This window comes from Eretmochelys imbricata, chromosome 3 (assembly GCF_965152235.1).
Source record: "Eretmochelys imbricata isolate rEreImb1 chromosome 3, rEreImb1.hap1, whole genome shotgun sequence".
NCBI lineage: Eukaryota > Metazoa > Chordata > Testudines > Cheloniidae > Eretmochelys > Eretmochelys imbricata.
Window position 1 is genome coordinate 94,141,977 of NC_135574.1, and position 17,202 is coordinate 94,159,178.

Sequence of the window (17,202 nt, forward strand, 5' to 3'; positions counted from 1 at the left end):
GGATGACAGGATGATGAAAGAATGAACAAAAATATCCACTAGATCTGTTAGGGCGGTGATTCCCAAAGTGAGGTCCCTGGAAACCTGGGGGTCTACCGGGGTTTATGTGGGGTTCTGTCCCTTGAGCAAGGCCAGAACACATCAGAATGGTGTTCAAGCACTTTTGCCACATGGAGGATTCCATTTTGAGAACAAAATGGCATCCTCCATGCAGTGTCACCTCACATCCACCATGTGTGAGAGGTCACACTGGCGGGGGCATTGCCATGCTGGCAGGGGTGTTCCATAGTACTGGAAATGAAAGGGGCTCAGAACAATTAGACAGATTTCGAAGGGATTCTCCATAGAAAAAATTTTGGGAACCACTGTTTGAAGATTCCTGGAGACTTACTTCATTATTGTATCAGTGTGAGATTCACTCACAGTGTGGAGGGTGAGTTCAAGATCTCCACAGCACTTAAGCCCTGAACAAGGGCTGCATTACAATAGACTCATCGACTTTAAGGTCAGAAGGGACCATTATGATCATCTAGTCTGACCTCCTGCACCACGCAGGCCACAGAATCTCACCCACTCCGTAATAAACCCCTAACCTATGTCTGAGCTATTGAAGTCCTCAAATCATGGTTTAAAGACTTCAAGGTGCAGAGAATCCTCCAGCAAGTGACCCGTGCCCACACTGCAGAGGAAGGCAAAAAACCCCTAGGGCCTCTGCCAATCTGCCCTGGAGGAAGATTCCTTCCCGACCCCAAATATGGCGATCAGCTAAACCCTGAACTCGTGGGCAAGACTCACCAGCCAGACACCCAGGAAAGAATTCTCTGCAGTAACTCAGATCCCACCCTATCTAACATCCCATCACAGGCCATTGGGCATCATTACCGCTAATAGTCAAAGATCAATTAATTGCCAAAATCAGGCTATCCCATCATACCATCCCCTCCGTAAACTTATCAAGCTTAGTCTTGAAGCCAGATGTCTTTTGCCTCCACTGCTCCACTTGGAAGGCTGTTCCAGAACGTAACTCCTCTGATGGTTAGAAACCTTCGTCTAATTTCAAGTTTAAACTTCCTAATGGCCAGTTTATATCCATTTGTTCTTGTGTCCTCATTGGTATTGATCTTAAATAATTCCTCTCCCTCCCTGGTATTTATCCCTCTGATATATTTGTAAAGAACAATCATATCTCCCCTCAGCCTTCTTTTTGTTAAACTAAACAAGCCAAGCTCTTTGAGTCCCCTTTCATAAGACAGGTTTTCCATTCCTCAGATCATCCTAGTAGCATTAGGATTCCATATCTGGAACAGCTATGAAAGAAAAACTGAGCACTGCTGCATGCTGCAGAAAGTCTGAACGCCAGTCCCACATAAGCTGATATGGAAGGCTTCAATGAGAGTAAGGGTTGGGGAAGCCATATTTTCCTGGAGCTTTGGTGGGGAGAGGGACTCTGCACCTCTGTTGGCCCTACGTTAAGGAATGGGTATCAACTCCCCATAATCTCTATACTGTACCCCCATAGAGCCTCAATACTCAAGATTTATGCAGGTGAGTGGAGTGGATTTCACCTCTAGAGAACAATATCAGCTTTAAATAAAAGATTCCTTTTAGTAAAGAGCCATTCACTATGTATATTACTGTGGCCCTATCAAATTCACGGTCCATTTTGGTCCATTTCACAGTTGTAGGATTTTAAAAATAATTTTATGATTTCAGATATTTAAATCTGAATTTCACAGCGTTGTAGCTGGAGGGGTTCTGACCCAAAAGGGGCTAGTGAGGGGGGGTCCCAAGGTTATTATAGGGGCGTCATGATATTGCCACACTTACTTCTGCTCTGCAGCTGGCGGCAGCGCTGCCTTCAGAACTGGGCAGCCGGAGAGCGGCGACTGCTGGCCGGGAGCCCAGCTCTGAAGGCAGCGCCGCCGCCAGCAGCAGTGCAGAAGTAAGGATGGCCTGGTATGGGGTTGCCACCCTTCCTTCTGCACGGCTGCCTGCAGAGGTGGGCCCTCAGGCAGCAGCCTCCGCTCTCTGGCCACCCAGTTCTGAAGGCAGAAGTGTAGAAGTAAGGGTGGCATAGTATGGTATTGCCACTCTTCTGCACTGCTGCTGGCGGCAGCTCTGCCTTCAGAGCTGGGCACTCGGCCAGCAGCCGCCGCTTTCCAGCCACCCAGCTCTGAAGGCAGTGCAGAAGTAAGGGTGGCAATACCACAACCCCTTACAATAACTGTGCAACACCCCCCCCCCCTCCCCTGTGCACAATCCCCTTTTGGGTCAGTTTGAGAAACACTGGTCTCCCCTTGTGAAATCTGTATAGTATTGGGTAAAAGTACACAAGACCAGATTTCATGGGAGAGACCAGATTTCACAGTTCGTGACACATTTTTCATGGCCGTGACTTTGGTAGGGCCCTAGCTATAATATTTCATGAATGCTACCCTTCTCTCCCCCTCCCCCATCCTCCCCTTAAGTGTGGAATTCACTAACGAATGAAGCTTACAGCCTCCAGCCTTTTCTTTCTCCCTTTTAGATAACAGCTAACTGGCCTATAGCTTTGGCGTATTGTATCTGAATCACAATAGCGACCTCAGAGGTATGAGCCTATCTTATAAGTGGTTTTTTTTTTGTTTTTGTTTTTTCCTCCTGTTTCATTTGGTCCATAACCCTTTTTTGGATAATTCTGGCATTCTTATCCTCTTTGATAAGGAGAAATGTAAGTCCTATTTCTCATTGTCTTTCATTGTGTTATGCAATATGTGCTAATAAAATGCTGTCCATCTGTCTTCCTTTTGTACATGGGATCTTGTAATCTACAAGACATTTATGTGGGTTAGTCTGCCTTCATATGATGTAAAGATAAGTAAATGGAAGTAAGAAAGACAATGATTAGAATATATAGATCATAGATTTCTTCATCCCTCAAATAATCTGATTTAAAAAAAGAAGAAAGTAATCCTAAAAGCAGAGATTATCCAAAGCAATTGTGAACACTGCTCCAAAATCTTGTGTATTTTGTGTTAGTTTTTAAAATAGTTTTATACATTTAATACAATCCATTAGAGCCCAATAAAAAAAATCCCAAATAGCTTGCTTGTTGGCCTTGTTTGGGAATTAAGGTTTTCAGACTGTAATTGGAAAATACTCAACTTCCAGATATTTGGGGGTGATCATGCCGATGCAGGACTTAAGGGAGATTTCCTAGTCTAGTGAGAGCAGTCCAGCCAATGAGTGGGTGAATTTAGACTATGGCCCTGACCCTGCAATGATCTTTGTGCTAATCTGTGCAGACCTCATTTTAGGATTGAGGTCTTAGTCACCAACCTAGTGTGTGTACACAATATTTCAAAACTTTCAACATTACTCTGAACTAGTTGTCGCCAGTGGCCATAAATATCAGTTAGCAGCAATTCTAGCAATATGTTAAGGGCTCTTATAAAGTGGATGGTGATCAATTGTTCTCCATATGCACTGTGGGTAAAACAAGAAGCAATGGGCTTAATCTGCAGGAAGGGAGATTTATTTTAGATATTAGGACAAGTTTTCAAACTATAAGGTTAATTAAGCACTGGAATAGGTTACCAAGGGAGATTGTTATATCCCTGTCATTGGAGGTTTTTAAAAAAAGGTTAGACAAAGACCTGTTAGGGATGATCTGGGTATATTTGGTCTTTATCAATGAGATGAGGTGGATTAGATGATCTCTCAGGGTCCTTTCCAGTCCTACATTTTCTAAGATTAGCCAGAAGAAACAGCATTTCTTAAAGGAAAAGGCTTTCCAAAAAACACAAAGGGATCTGACGATGTGAGGAAATTGTTTAGATCAGTGGTTCCCAAAGCTGGTCCACTGCATGTTCAGGGAAAGCCCCTGGCATGCCGGACCAGTTTGTTTACTTGTCGAGTCCACAGGTTCGGCCGATTGCGGCTCCCAGTGGCCACAGTTTGCCGCTCCGGGCCAATGGGGGCTGTGGGAAACGGCACGGGCCAAGGGATTGGCCGAACCTGCAGACACAGCAGGTAAACAAACCAGTCCGGCCGCCAGGGGCTTTCCCTGAAAAAGCAGCGGACCGGCTTTGAGAACCACTGGTTTAGATGACATTTTAAAGCTGTTTAAAATTGTGGATTTAAAAATGTTCTCTTTAGAGATTTGAACTTTGTTTATTATATAAAGGAGGGAGTTTGAACTTCAGCTCACTTCCCCATCCATCCATCCACGGTAAAAGGCTATAATGAAGATGATGAGGTAGAAAAAGTATCTCACAAGCGTCCCTGACATTACTACCGCATTTGACTATGTTCTTACAGGGTGAAGTTCACCCTGTGCAGAGGACCTACACAAAATTTATGCACCACTTAAAAATAGGCAAAATAGGGCATTGGTCAGGAGCTGTCCAAGACCTTGTGCTGGTCTTCTGCAAAAATGTAAATTTCACCCCAAATCAGTAACATAATATGGACAATCAAAGGTTATATTTGCAGCACTGAATTTTGTTTGTTTGACAGAAATGTCATAGGGCCAGATCTTAAACCTATTGAAGTAAATGGGTATTTTCCTACTATCAATTCCACTTGGCCAGGTGACTCCATCCCATCCTGACAGATGATAACCTTGCCTTTTTTATACTTGTTTTCATCACCTTTTGTCTGGACTTGGGCATGAAGCTATCAGCCCTTAGGAAATTTCAGCCAGTACAAAATGCTGCAGCATAGGTGAATGTGAGGCCATCAGACTTGTCCTCCACTCCCTACACTGGCTTCCCACGGAATACTGAGTCAAGTTCAAGCTTTTGATGCTTATCTTCAAGGCACTAAATGGCCCAGTCAGGATATCTAAAAGATCACCTAAAGTTCCAGCATGAGGACTTTGTTATGTGGGCACAACTTTGTTCTGCTGGCACAATGGTGCTTCCCACAATAAGAGGAAAGCTCATCTGTGCAGGAGACAGTGCAATGAACTCCCCTAAGAATTATAGATCATCACAAACCTCCCCACCTTCTGCTCTAAGTGCAAGGCAAACTTCTCTTACCTGCCTTCTGTAACATAAACACATAACATGTACGTAACAAAACAGAAACCTAACAAAACACTCCGCTGCAAACCCAATTCCTCCCCCCTGCCCCCGACACAAACTCCCTACCCCCGGGAAGAAGATGAGAGAACAAACGACATGTGACAGATATTAGTTGTGTTGCTTAATGCTCTACTGGAAGGTGCTCAGATGCTATTGTGAAGAATGGTAGAAATCTATATAGAATAGGATAACATAGAATACATTTGATTGAAAGCAGGATCAGGACCATAGACCTCACATTTACATAGTTATACAATTTTTTTTTTGGAGACCAATTCAAAACTTCTTCTATTCATATAGTAGATAGCTTGCTTATAAAGAGCATATTCAATGAGGCCTTCAATGACATGGGCATTTTGCTAAGGATCCACTGATTAGGCTGAAGAGAAAAAATCTAATCAATTGTTCATGGGTAGAAAATACTTCATTTGGTTGTCCAACAATAAATGAGGCTGTCCCAGATTTTAGGCAGTGTTCTTGTTCTCAAGTAAATGAACACACTGAAATATTGTTACTGCTGCCACAATCTAAAGGCTTTTCTCACCATTCTACTTGTTCTATTTTGAAATATTGTGCCAGTTCTCATTTGTACTTTCTTGTTTTTAGTTTCTCTGACTCTCACTCACTTGATTTTACATATTTAGTTTTGTCTTCGTTTCATATGAATGGTGATGCCACTGTCACAATCAGTCTGAGACTAAATTAGCACTGACACTATATACAAATGTATTTCAAATAAGTGAAAATGCTATCATTTGGATAGCATTGTGGACAACCTCCCTCTAGTGTTCAGAATCTAGATCTGATCCTACAGAATAGTTTTTGCTTAATATTGTCTGTTGTGGCTCATTGATTCTGTCCTCAAATATGTTTTTATCCTTATCTCCCTTCATTTCAGTAGTCAATAGTCTGGAGCTGCAAAAAATCAACACTTTAGCAGTTCATTTATTTTTATATATATTAGAGTAATACATATATTAGAGTTATCGATTTATCCCAGTTAACTCGCACGATTAAAACTGTGATTAATCACAATTAATTTTTTTGAGTTAATTGCATTTGTTAAACAATAGAATATCAACTGAAATTTATTAAATATTTTTGGATGTTTTTCCATATTTTCAAATATATTGATTTAAATTACAACACAGAATACAATGTGTACAGTGATCATTTTATATTTTTATTAGAAATATTTGCACTCTAAAAGGATACACAAAAGAAATAGTATTTTCAATTCAACTCATAAAGTACTGTAGTGCAATCTCTTTATCGTAGAAGTGCAATTTACAAATGTAGACTTTTTTTGTTACTTAACTGCACTCAAAACCAAAACAATACAAAACTTTACAGCCTACAAGTCCACTCAGTCCTACTTCTCGTTTAGCCAATTGATAAGACAAACCAGTTTGTTTACCATTATGGGAGATAATGCTGCCCTCTTCTTATTTACAATGTCCCCAGAAAGTGAGAACAGGCAATTGCCATGCTGGCTAAAAAAATTCCATTCAAGGTATCTGCGTGCCAGATATGGTAAACATTCGTATGCCCCTTCATGCTTCAGCCACCATTCCAGAGGACATACTACCATGCTGATGACGCTTGTTAAAAAATAATGTATTAATTAAATTTGTGAGTGAACTCCTCAGGGGAGAATTGTATTTCTCCTGCTCTGTTTTACCTGCATTCTGCCATGTATTTCATGTTATAGTAGTTTCGGATGATGACTCAGCACATGTTCATTTTAAGAACACATTCGCTGCAGATTTGACAAAAGGCAAAGAAGGTATCAATGTGAGATTTCTAAATATAGCTACAGCACTTGACCCAAGGTTTAAGAATCTGAAGTCTCTTCCAAAATCTGAGAGGGATGAGGCGTGGAGCATGCTTTCAGAAGTCTTAAAAGTGCAACACCCCTAAGCGGAAACTACAGAACCTGAACCACCAAAAAAAAAAAAAAAAATCAACCTTCTGCTGGTGGCATCTGACTCAGATGATGAAAATGAACATGCGTTGGTCTGCACCACTTTGGATTGTTATCAAGCAGAACACGTCATCAGCATGGATGCATGTTCCCTGGAATGGTGGTAGAAGCATGAAGGGACATACAAATCTTTAGCTCATCTGGCACGTAAATATCTTGCAACGCCAGCTACAACAGTGCCATGGGAATGCCAGTTCTCACTTTCAGATGACATTGTAAACAAGAAGCAGGCAGCGTTATCTCCTGCAAATGTAAACAAATTTGTTTGTCTGAGAGATTGGCTGAACAAGAAATAGGACTGAGTGGACTTTCTAGGCTCTAAAGTTTTACATTGTTTTATTTTTGAACAAAGTAATTTTTTGTACATAATTCTACATTTGTAAGTTTAACTTTCATAAAAGATTGTACTACAGTACTTAGGTGAATTAAATACTATTTCTTTTTTTACAGTGCAAATATTTGTATTAAAAATAAATATAAAGTGAACACTGTACACTTTGTATTGTTATAATTGAAATAAATATATTGAAAATGTAAAAATATCCACAAATATTTAAATAAATGGTATTCTATTATGTTTAACAGTATGATTAATTGAGATTTTTTTAATTGAGTGATTAATGATTACTTTTTTTAATTACTTGACAGCCCTAGTATATATACTAGGAAGAGAGCCAGGGATCACTGAGACCTAATTGGCTGATGAAGTCTAGTTGGGGGAGTAGCTGGGCTAGGTTTATAAAGCCAGGAAGCTGGCAACAGGAAGGGGGCTGCAGGGAAGTAGTTTGCAATCACTCCTTGGGAGAAGGGAGGTGTGTTTAAGGCTACAGGGATCAGTAGTCTGTAGTTACTCCCTGGAAGGAGGGAGTTTGAGCTTGTACACCTGGCAGAGTGGGGCGAGGATGACTAGAAGCTGTGGGAAGGAGCAACACAGTCTGAGGGAACCCACAATAGTCCCTGGACTGGAGTAGTGCATGGGCCTAGATTCCCTATTGGCCACTGGGAAAGTGGCACCATCAGGGTAGTGCCATAGAAGAATACTGGTGACTGTTTGTGTGGAAGGACTTTGGGTAATCCCAAGAAGGTGAAACCACATAGTGACCCAGCTGGAGGGCTGAGCCATGAAGAGGAGTCAACAACTCCTGGAGTGAGAGGAGCTGCAGAGGGTGAAAGAGACAGTGTGACAGAGTGCAGCTGCAGGAAGGGGCATTGGCCTCGCACAGCTAATCCTCAGAACCATCAGGAGGCTGTGCCATCAAGCAGTGAGTAGAGCTCCCATCACAGGACCCTTCAGCTGGGTTGGTATTTTGTAAAATGAAACCCACAACATTCTGAATGCAGGTGGTTCTGTCTTGTTTTTCATAATTACTTCAAGTATTATCAAGGCATTTCTTTTTCTCTCTATTATGATATGTATTTTTATGTCTAGCATGCTGTGAATGTTAAAACGTTTTGCATTTTAAAAATCAAACATACTGTAAGAAAAATATGAATTCAAACATAAATGCAGTAGGACAGAGGTTATACAGTAAGAAAAAATACTACATTTAATGATTTGATTCACTGTCCCAGAAATTTTCTAAAAATATATTCATTTCTGATAGTATACTCATTCTAATGCAGTTGTATTCTTAGATGGTCTACTACATCTTGTTTTACAATTTGAAGTTTCAGTAGTATTCAACCTGATGCAAATATCGCTTCACATCACAAAACTTTACATCTACATCTGAGTGCTTTAGAAGTACTCAGAATATTCTGATATAAAATCAAATAATCCATTGTTTCTAGAAGAGCAAAATAAGTCTTTAAAGCACTTAATATATTTTACATTAGTAATTCCATTTAAAACTGTTTCCGATATTGTAACCTTTTACATTTTCTTTGCATAAAGCTACTAATTGTACAACACAGGAACAACAAAATTATTCCACATGTTAAAATATAAATAGAATATTTCCAAAATTATTACTATTTTGGATGATTTAGATATTACTAGAATTAAATTCAGTATATGAATTATTTGGAGTATTTATGTAGGATTGATTAAATAAATGTTTGAGAACTAAAACTGACCATTGGTAATTTTACCAATGGGAATAACTCCTAGTGTTCGGGAAGTGGAAGGCCTTCTGTATCATTACCAGTCCTTTACCATATGGCTTTCTACTGATCGAAGTAGCATTCATATGGCAGAATTATAACAAATGTTTAAAAAAACCTGTACTCAAATTTGTTCAGTGCTTTAAAAGCTCAGCTAAGAGGAAATACTATACAAAATATACAAACTTTACATTTTAATTGAAAGCTTAGATTTTCGAATACACACAGCATTCCCGAGCCTCCTATTGCCATTGTTTAAAATTGCTTCTTGGAATAGTCTAGGGCCAGACACTGCATCTCAAATGCGTTCATCAGTTTCTTAAAACCAACATAATAATGTGCATAACTACAGGAAATGGAAGAGCTGCATTTTAGATTGCACTAAGATCTAAGTAAATTCAACTAAATGTTCAAAATGGAACTTTAGCTGTGTTTCAAAAGCAATATAGTTAATTAGACATAAAACTATATTCCGATCTCAGCTAGAGAAAACTAGAAGCTGAATGTTTGTTTGGACATGGTGGGAAAGCATACAAGCCCACTTCAGTGGGGCTAGGATTTTACCCCTTCCATTTTTAATAGAATTCAACATTGTGAAACCTTATGTGATATGAAGCATTTTTACCAAGTGAATCAGGTTGAATCCTATTCAAGATGAAAGCACTTGAACTTGATGCCTTTGGGCACCCTTTTGCTGAACTGTGACACATTTGGGACAGTGGAAGTATGGCAGTCCCTTAACCAGACTGTAAACTAGTGTCTTTAAAATCTGCTATGGAGGGGTGAAATCCTAACCCTACAAAAGTCAATGGGAATTTTGCTATTGACTTCAGTTGCATCTGGATTTCACCCCACATACTCTATTGGTAAATATTTTTCTTTATATATTGTTAAGGAAAAGTTAGCACATGTGACTCCATTTTGGTTTGGGGCCCACCATTGTTTAAATGCCAGCACATCATACACCAGGAGGAGTAATCCTTAGATATTGAATCCCTGTGAAAATCCTCCTCCTTGTCTCCAGCCTGCCTTGACTCCCAGTATCTGGTTTTTGTCAGTCTCTAACTCCCTGTCTCTTGGCCTTGATGTGAGGCCTCCCATCCTGATAATAAAAGTTACTGATGCATGGCTTTAGGACCATGCTGTGTAATTAACATACTGGTATAGCACGAGGAATGCACCAAGCAGGGATAGGTGGTAGATAGGACAAGGGTTTGTTTATTGGCTAAGGTTTCCGATGCACGAGGGCAACATGCTTTGCTAAAAGGTATATAACCTTTGTATAATCTGCATTCAGGGTCCCCTCCTGGCTAGCAGGGGGGCACCACGCTCGAGCGTAATAAACTTAGTGTCTTTTGGGAACTCTGCAGTTGTGGACTTTGTTTCTGTGCCTCAGCCTAGATTCGAACTGTGCGTGACCTATCAGGTATAATTCGCAGCACTGGTGTGCGTGTCCTATCAGGTATAATTCGCAGCAATTGTGTGCGTGTCCTACCAGGTGTAATTCGTAGCACTTGTGTGCGTGTCCTACCAGGTGTAATTCGTAGCACTTGTGTGCGTGTCCTACCAGGTGTAATTCGTAGCACTTGTGTGCGTGTCCTACCAGGTGTAATTCGTAACAGTTTTGGCGACCACGAAGGGACTCTAGGCTCGCCCCAATAAGCGAGACTACACTCCTCCTCTCGGACAGCTCCAGCCGGCACAGGGTGAGTTCACCTTTGAGAACTCCGAGGAGGGGGGGGTGTGAGCCGTCGCTTAGGCGATAAGGTGGCACATTTTGTGTTCTTTTGGTAGCCCGTTATAGGTTCTGGGCAGAGTGTAAGTAAGGGGACCCCTTTGGCTGAAATTCTCAAGAATTGGGGGAATATTTCTGGCACCCATGGGTTAGGCAGAAAAAAAGCTGTTATTTTATGTAAGGTTGAGTGGCCAGCACTAACAACTCAAACATCTGTTGAATGGCCACCGGATGGGTCCTTTGCTGGGGATACATTAACAGTGCTTAAAAGGAGGCTGGAGGACAAAGCTGCAGCCCAGATGGATTATTGGTATGTATGGGACAACTGGGCTTATGCGCATGCAAAAGGACATCCTCTTTTCTCCTCCTTTTCTTATTCATCTCAGGGGTCTCCAGCCCCGCTCTGTGCTATGCCTGCTTCTGCCCCTCCTCCAGCTTACCCTCGGCTTTCTGACTTATGCCCGTCACCTCCTTGCTTGCCAATTAGCTGTGCTTTCTGTCCAGGTGACAAGCCTCATGTGGGGAGGACTCGGGTAGCCCTTGTAAGTAAAAATATTTTAAAAAAGAGACCAGGAGGGCTGGGGGCTAGTTAAGAAGCCCACCCTCCTTGTTAATTTGGTAGTGAAACAAAGCTGGTGCTCATGGAAGGGACAGTTCAGAAAAAAAAAAAAGGATCGGGCCCAAGCGGGCAGGCAACAGATAGAGAGATTGGAAAACAGGTTGAAAACTTAAAGGTCATAGTGAAAAAGAAAAGTAAATAATTACAGGAATGAAAAACGTAAATCCCGGAATAATACTTAAAATGGTAAAATCTAAGTAATTGGGTGTCGTTTTGAAAAATAAGCAAGTAATTTAAAAAAAAAAAAAGTAAAAAGTTAACTCTTTAGTTGCTGGAAAGAATTAAACAGTTAAACTTTGTAAAATACTGAAAAGAAAAAAAAAATGCTTGGTTTCTTTGCAGCCATTTTGGAAAAAAAATGGGCCCTTTTCCAAAGAAATGCAATTATACAGTGCTACTTAATTAATATCGTATTAGGTTCCAAGAGGCTACAATAGGTGGTGTCTTCCTTTTCAGGTCGCTGTGTGTTTGACAGCAGGAGTTAAAAGTAAAAGGCAATCAAAAGTCTGGTAAAGTTTATTGTGCCCTTTTTAAAGTAAGAATCTTTAACCTGTGGATCCAAAAGCAAGCCGGAAAGCATTTATTTTAATGTAAATTACCTAACTAATAAGGTAGAGGCTACTGAAACCTGGGCTGCCTATAAAACAAATACAAGAAAATATGGGTAATTCCTCTGTTTTGCCTGCAATTAACAAGGGTATTTGTATAAAAAGGAAATATTTTAAGCAATGACTGACTGCCCAAAAGGGGTAGATCTGTGTTTTATTTTTGTCTTTCAGAAAATCAGAGAAAACTGATGCCAGCTGAAAAGCAATTCAACATCTCATGAATTTACTGGCACAATAGAAATTCTGTTCTGTGTTCTATGTCCTGTCTTGTGGTGTTTGTCTTGTGGCCAGAATTGCTGTTTAATTTTTCATAGGACAGTTTAGTTTAAAACTAAATAGAAGGGTTAAATCAAAATGCAGATACTTGTTTTATTCAACTTGCAATACAAAGTGTTTGGATAATATAAAAAAAATGTGATATACTAAAGTTTAATACATTTGCTTAAGTAAAAAAAAAAAAATAATAAAAAAAAATTCATTGGCCAGATCTTTTAATTAAAAAAATTGTTGTTAAAATTTGCACACCAACAGTCTTTGGAAGCAAGGACATCAAAGGTTAACCCACTCCCCATATTATACATGAGATCCTTCTGGCTACCTCACATTTCTAGCCAGAGGGCTGGGGAGGGAAAAAAGGCTATTGGGCACCAGAAATTGTACCAAGTGGACTCCTCAAAAGTGGGGTGTGCTTGTCCTGGCTTGTTGCTCCAAAGCTCTGTAATAAAGTCATTTTCCTAGAAGGGTATATGTGGCATACATTATACAATAAGACTAAAGTGCTGTATAATGGGCAATGTACATGTGTTCCTTTTTAAACAAAAATGTATAAGTAAAAGGTGAAAGTTTCCTTTGCAGGTTAATAAAAGCCAAGAAGGGAAAAAAAAAAAAAAATAAAACGGAGGACGAGCTAATTCAACGCTGTAGCTGGCAGGCTTGGCAGGCTCGGCAGGCTCGGTCCAAAGATAAGACACTGGCCTGCCCAAGGACACTACTCACAGCTAGGATTTGGCTAACAGCCAAGAAAGAGGGGGGCTTAAATGTGCCCAAACAGCTGTGAAATCTGCAACACAGTGCCAGACATTAATGAAATGTGTTAGGTCTCTGTATTTACAGGTAAAAGAAGTCCTGCTTCAAGAATCCTGAGCAAACCTGCCATTTGTTAAAACCAGGTGACTGGGTCTACATAAAGGTCCCTCGACAAAATACTACTCTGGCCCCATGTTGAAAAGGCCCTTATTAAGTCCTGCTAACTACCAACACCGCTGTGAAGTGCCAAGGACTGACTGCCTAGACCCATGCTTCTTACTGCAAAAAGACCCCTCCACCTCGAGGTGACTTCACTTCAACTACTGATCAGCCTGTCCCTCCTTCTGGGTTTTTTCTTTTTCTTTCCTCCTTTTAAACAGCAAAAAAAAAACAAACAAACAAAAAAAAAACAACAAGGTGAAGTGCTAGTAACCTCTCCCTTGTCCACTGACAAAGCTAACCTGCATTCAGTATTTGCTAAAGAAACCAAAGCACTACAAGGTGAAGTGCTAGTAACCTCTCCCCTGTATAATGCAAAACCATGACTGTTCCAAGAGAGAAGGAACGCCTGCTCTGCTAAAACCACCAAAATCCAAAAATTCCTGACTGCAAAAGACACTGAGAATTGGCCTTGATGGCAAAGACGGAGCATTGTACATTGGCAGGGAGAAAGTTGCGGAATGTATTCTTGGAAATGTGAAGTAAAGTGGTGGGGTGGGTTTATTCCAGAGGCTGGAACTGTGCTTGTAGGCAAGTATAAATACCAAAAACGCCTTACAGCCATGAACATTACTCCCACCATCTGCCACCACTCCTTTGCAGGTAAAGGTTCCTGGATCCATCATAGCTATGTTAAGTTGGCGTTGGGACCCCCACCTGACCCTGACAAGCCATTGGATGAGCCACTTCACGAATGAACACCACGACCAACCCATGAACTAAGCTTTCCAGCTACTGGGACCTTCACAGCCCACCAGGACTTTTTGTGTTCCTGTTTATTGGACTTACATTGGGGGTAGTGTTTTTTGTATAGTACAGGGGGGGATGTCAACATTGGTATGGTTTGCCTGGGAGGGGTTCTCTCCCTATTCCCAAGTCCAGTACAAGGATGGGAGGGCAATAGCTTCTTGAATTTAACCCGTGCTATCAAACAGGGTGTAAATCGAACGCAGTGTTGGATTTGTATTCGTACCCCCACATATTTAGGTCAGGGCGTCCCGTTGGTAGGGGTACCTATCCCCCTTAATCGAACACTCCAAGCTAAGCTATGGGCAAACACTACATTTAACTGGAATGTTACAATCCAAATATGGTCTATTGATATGGTGGCCCAGAGTAATTATGCTTTATGTGTGTCACAACGTAAGGGCATAGAAAATACAGTTTTTGTAGGGAATTTTGTAGGGTGCAAGGACACCATCCAAATCAGCTCTGGTGCGGGAGGCCCCTCTACCTACTCCAGGACCCCGTGGCGGTCCCCGAGGGGTCTGGCTGGTATTGGTTATGCAATCACACAGCCTATAAGGTTCTCCCAGCAGGATGGTGTGGTACATGTACCTTAGGGGCTATAGTACCCGCCGTGACAGTACACCAGAACCTGACCCGGGGAGAGATCCGCAATCTAGTATGGAGGGACCGACAAAGTATTCCTTTAAACCCCCTTTCTTATCGGCCCAAAGGCTTTCACTCCTTTGTGCGTTGGTTTCTACCATGGTTGGGAGTAAGCGAGCTGGAAAAAGCTATAGTTAACATTTCAGCTGCTTTGTAACTAATGGCAAATGCTACTGCAGATGCTCTCTCTGCCCTTCAAATTGAAGTCACCCAGCTATCCCAAACTACATTGCAAAACCGCCTAGCCCTGGATTATCTCCTTGCAAATCAGGGCGGGGTTTGTGCTCTGGTCAATTCAAGCTGTTGTGTATTTGTAAATCAGCACCATAGGATAGAAACTAACATCCACATCCTCAAGCAACAGGCAGCCCTATTCCACCACATCAGCCTCGACACTACCAACGCCAGATTCCAGAAGGTCTGGGACTGGCTCACCTCATGGCTACCGGATGTGGGGACTTGGGGACGGCGTATTTTGTATTTACTTTTTTTGACTTATTGTTTTTGCGTTATTTTTTATATATGCCTACAATGCTGCAGTATGTGCTGTCGGTAGTTGCTAACCCTGCAGCGCGGTTACTCAGCCCCAATATAGCTTACTGACGTACAAAAAAAAAAGGGAGGACTGTTAAGGAAAAGTTAGCACATGTGACTCCATTTTGGTTTGGGGCCCACCATTGTTTAAATGCCAGCACATCATACACCAGGAGGAGTAATCCTTAGATATTGAATCCCTGTGAAAATCCTCCTCCTTGTCTCCAGCCTGCCTTGACTCCCAGTATCTGGTTTTTGTCAGTCTCTAACTCCCTGTCTCTTGGCCTTGATGTGAGGCCTCCCATCCTGATAATAAAAGTTACTGATGCATGGCTTTAGGACCATGCTGTGTAATTAACATACTGGTATAGCACGAGGAATGCACCAAGCAGGGATAGGTGGTAGATAGGACAAGGGTTTGTTTATTGGCTAAGGTTTCCGATGCACGAGGGCAACATGCTTTGCTAAAAGGTATATAACCTTTGTATAATCTGCATTCAGGGTCCCCTCCTGGCTAGCAGGGGGGCACCACGCTCGAGCGTAATAAACTTAGTGTCTTTTGGGAACTCTGCAGTTGTGGACTTTGTTTCTGTGCCTCAGCCTAGATTCGAACTGTGCGTGACCTATCAGGTATAATTCGCAGCACTGGTGTGCGTGTCCTATCAGGTATAATTCGCAGCAATTGTGTGCGTGTCCTACCAGGTGTAATTCGTAGCACTTGTGTGCGTGTCCTACCAGGTGTAATTCGTAGCACTTGTGTGCGTGTCCTACCAGGTGTAATTCGTAGCACTTGTGTGCGTGTCCTACCAGGTGTAATTCGTAGCACTTGTGTGCGTGTCCTACCAGGTGTAATTCGTAACAATATTGATCAGTAGCATTCTTTTTACTGTTAAATCAGTACTGGTGAAAGATTCGGGGTAGGGGAGGAAGATTTAAGTCTTGGACATTAGTCATACATCTAATCTATCAAATGCAGACATGATAGTAGAATAGTGTTTAAAAAAATAAACTACACCCAAATTTGTTCAGTGCTTGAAAAGTTCAGATTTTAAACAGTTGGGGAAATACCCAGACAACAGAAATAGAAATAAAGAGAACTTTTGGATACATGCATGATCAGTATGAAAGCACTCAATCTTTATACAATCAGGGTCAGATCCTCTATCTGTCAATATGTGGAACTCCCTATTGAAATGAACACCTATATATATATATATATATATATATAATTTTAAAAAAAGCATATGACTCACAGTAAGAACTAAGTGAGAAATCCACTGTATTCAAGCACTATCAGTCAGAAAATACCTGCAACCATAGATTGTTTAGATCTGGCATGATTCATGTTTAATCTACTTATGTAATGTTTTCTCACTGAATATATGGCATGATCAGGGTATTTATTAAGTGCTTGAAGGCAGAAAAAAACAAGTTACTTAACATTTGGGGACGCTGCATTATTCAGTTCTTGGAATCTTGGAACCTAGACCTTTGTTATTATGGTTTTATGTAGCATTAATACTGTAAGATGCTTTACAAATGCAGATTAAGACAAGGTATCTGCCCATGTTTTCACACTGTGTGCTTGCAATGAGATAGCATTCGTGCTTTTTTAGTAACCTTTTCTGGATTTCAGCAAGATCTACTTTCTACATTAATCAGTGAAATAGTATAGATTCTAGGTGACCCATTTTCAGTTTATAAACAGAATACAATTGCAAAATGGTGCACTTAAATAAAACATTGTGAAATCCTTTAGGCCATAATCCTATTGAAAATGATCAGTGCATTTATGAGACACACCCAGGTTAAGGGTGAAACCATTTTAGTGTAATACAATGCAGAATTCTAGACAAGCCACAAAATGAATGTATTGCAAACCATCTTTTTTAGCACAAGAATGATTGCAATTTTTC